A 3310-nucleotide genomic window follows, 5' to 3' on the forward strand; every position below is an offset into this window, starting at 1 on the left:
GGAGCATTCGTAGTGTACATGTATTACCTAAAACACAACAGTGAGAAAAGCACATACAATCCCACCCTATACACAGACCACAGTGAGCTGAGATACACATATACATATGTCAGCATAAATAAATACTACAAAGTAAATATGTAAATTGTAAGTAAATAGCACAAAGATTTGGATCTTAAACCTCACCCAGTGTGTAAATGAGACAGCTCTAAAACTTGGAAGCGTCTCCATCATGAGGGCCTAATTTAAACATACGGACTGAGGTAGAATTCATTGATCAAATTGAGGAATAAATGTCAGCAGGAACAAGGATTTGGCTGAAATAAATACACCAGCATAGCTAAAAATAAATGGCTAGCCAGTTAGCATTAGACAATACAGTTTACAGCAAAACCTGAGAGATTAAAAAACAAAAAAAAAACATTCTGTCGATTGTTATTAGCTGCAGTAATTTTGTGAGTCCAGAGGACAAACAGGCATATAGCAGAGGTTTGGGGATTTTTGACCATTCTTCCAGAAGCGCATTTGTGAGGTCACATACTGATGTTGGACGAGAAGGCCTGGATCTCTGGATCTCAGTCCCCGCACTAATTCATCCCAAAGGTCAGGACTCTGTGCAGGCCAGTCAAGTTCATCCACACCAGACTCTGCCATCCATGTCTTTTTGGACCTTGCTTTGTGCACTGGTGCACAGTCATGTTGGAAGAGGAAGGGGCCAGCTCCAAACTGTTCCCACAAAGTTGGGAGAATGGAATTGTACAAAATGTCTTGGTGTTTTGAAAGAGTTTCTTTCACTGAAATTAAGGGGCCAAGCCCAGCTCCTGAAAAACAAGCCCACACCATAATCCCCCCACCACCAAATTTTACACATGGCACACTGCAGTCAGACAAGTACCGTTCTCCTGGCACCCGCCAAACCCAAACTCGTCCATCAGATTGCCAGATGGAGAAGTGCGATTCGTCATGCCAAAGACGTCCACTCTCTAGAGTGCTCTAGAGTCCAGTGGTGGCGTGCTTTACACCACTGCATCCGACGCTTTGAATTGATGTATGGCTTGGATGCAGCTACTCGACCATGGAAACCCATTCCATGAAGCTCTCTGCACTTTGTTCTTGAGCTAATGTGAAGGCCACATGAAGGTTGAATGTCTGTACTGTCTGTAGAGTCACTCCAGCTCATGGGCGCCCCCTCCTGGTGAGTGTCTGGGCGTAAGTACACTGGTTTTCACCTGCCCATTTGGGTGGGATTGAAATACGACTGTGCCAGACCATGCAGGTGCTGAAAGGGAAACGCTCTTCTCAGGTGTGGTTCCAGAAGCCCAAATGTGATTCAGCTCAGGTTTGCTGTCTATCTGAAATGAACTGGTCACTTTTTATTACTGAAATCAAATGGGTGATTCAGAATTCAAAGATTGATTTCAATAAATAGTAAAAATGCCTTACAAACATCACATTTGTTTTAAATATAGAGTGATGTAGCTGTGAAGCTGAACAGCCCTGGCTACAGTCTTATCCTGAAAGCACTTTACACAGTGTGTGAAACTACATATTCAGACACCGCATCCTTTCTTCCGATTTATCGTCCCAGAAGGCGAGTGGGGGATGAGGTCTCTGAGAACAGCTACTGTGAAAGAAAGGTGTTCTGAACACATTTTGACAGGTCAGGGACAGACACAGGGCAGGATCGTCCAGAACTGAATCCTCTTCTAAAGCAGAACACAAACTGCTACATATCACCTAATTGACCGATCATTGACTTTCTCAAATTTGGTTTGAACTTAATGTGAATCATAATAATCCAGTCATTGTAGACGTTCATTTCCTTGCTCCATTAGTTACTTGTCCCATCAGTCAAACCTTTCAGATAATGGTCAGCCCAATTTATGATTGGTGCTGGACAAGGCGTCCATATTTTTTCAACGTTATTATTGATTGGTCAAGAGGCCCATTCTAATTCTGCAAACAATATTAACTGACCTAATTCTAAATAAAGTGATCTACGACACAAACATTACAGTAACACTCTACCCAGCATAATGTGATGCCTTACAGAGATGCGGAGTTCCTTAAGATCCATGGATACAACCATTATGACATAATAAAGACTGTAGAGGTGTTCCAAAATAAACAAACCTTTATTTTGACATTTTAAATACATTTCACAATCAAAAATAGCATCTAACTATGTGAAGATGATTTGAGACTTTGTAAATATGAAATCTGAAAATTCAGCAATCAGATGTACATAAAAGGGCTTTAAACATGTGCAACTGTAAAAACCCCAAAACAAACCATAACATGTCACCTTAACAACAGACATCTGTATATGCAACACAGAGGTACAGCTAACAGCCATTTAAAACACAAAAATGTGTTCTAATATGATCATATTCAGTCACTTGCCACTTTGTTAGGTACACCTGTTGCTGCTTGTTAATGCAAATATCTAATCATCTAATCATATGACGGTACTTTTAGGCATGTAGACATGATCAAGACGAGCATCAGAATGGGGAAGAAAGGATTTAAGAAAGTGCCGGTGGTGGTTGTGTAACGGTAGGAGGGGATATTTTGGGCCTCTTTAATACCAACTATCATTTAAACTGTACATGATGTGTACCACTGAAACACTGCATACTCAAAACAGCTCGCTGGTGAATTATCTTTAAGAATTCATAAATACAAAAATCTTATAATATGTCATACAATAAAAACAGGCCTTAATAAAACTATTCTTTTTTTTTTAACAGCTATTACAGAACAAACCCTCTTGCATATGGTTAACACTATTGAGATGGACATAGGACTTAGAACAGTATTTTACCCTTATCTAAACAACATACTTAATCAGATTTTTTCCCAAAACAAATAATACACAGTAAGATGGGTCTCATCATTTACCTTTTTAGTCATAGATGTAGTTAAAACATGGAATTAAAATCTCACTGTATGTGTAAGGAAAACATTACTGGTAAACTGAGACAGCCCTTAAGAATTCACACTTTGCTCTGTGTTAGGTTTACCTCTGGCAGCGTGCCCATTAGTCCGGTACCTTGACACACCGCTGGATTTATTTAGTCAGAATTAAGAGTTCTGGCAGAGACACGGAGTTGCAGAAGACAGGAGCACATGAAGAGGTTCCAGGCACATCTCAGACGTAAGCTGACAAAATCAGAGGGGAAGTAGCAGAAAAACTTGACGCCACAGGTAAGTGTTCCATTACATTCAGCTCTGCTCAAACAAAGATATCATCACAGGGTTCCCACATGCTATGAAGGAGGCAGGGTATTCTTGGTTTGAGTTTCTTGAT

General features: G+C 40.3%; 1 protein-coding gene across 3 annotated transcripts in view; it reads right to left on the reverse strand.

The window, feature by feature from the left end:
- Positions 1-2116: 2116 nt before the first annotated feature.
- ripk1l (receptor (TNFRSF)-interacting serine-threonine kinase 1, like) overlaps positions 2117-3310 on the reverse strand; it is a 12064-nt gene continuing 10870 nt past the window's right edge. For all 3 annotated transcript variants that reach the window (XM_076972421.1, XM_076972422.1, XM_076972420.1), the window contains one exon: positions 2117-3310. This exon is cut by the window's right edge. The gene's annotated coding sequence lies outside the window, so the exon portion shown is untranslated.

This window comes from Brachyhypopomus gauderio, chromosome 14 (genome assembly GCF_052324685.1).
Source record: "Brachyhypopomus gauderio isolate BG-103 chromosome 14, BGAUD_0.2, whole genome shotgun sequence".
Lineage (NCBI taxonomy): Eukaryota > Metazoa > Chordata > Actinopteri > Gymnotiformes > Hypopomidae > Brachyhypopomus > Brachyhypopomus gauderio.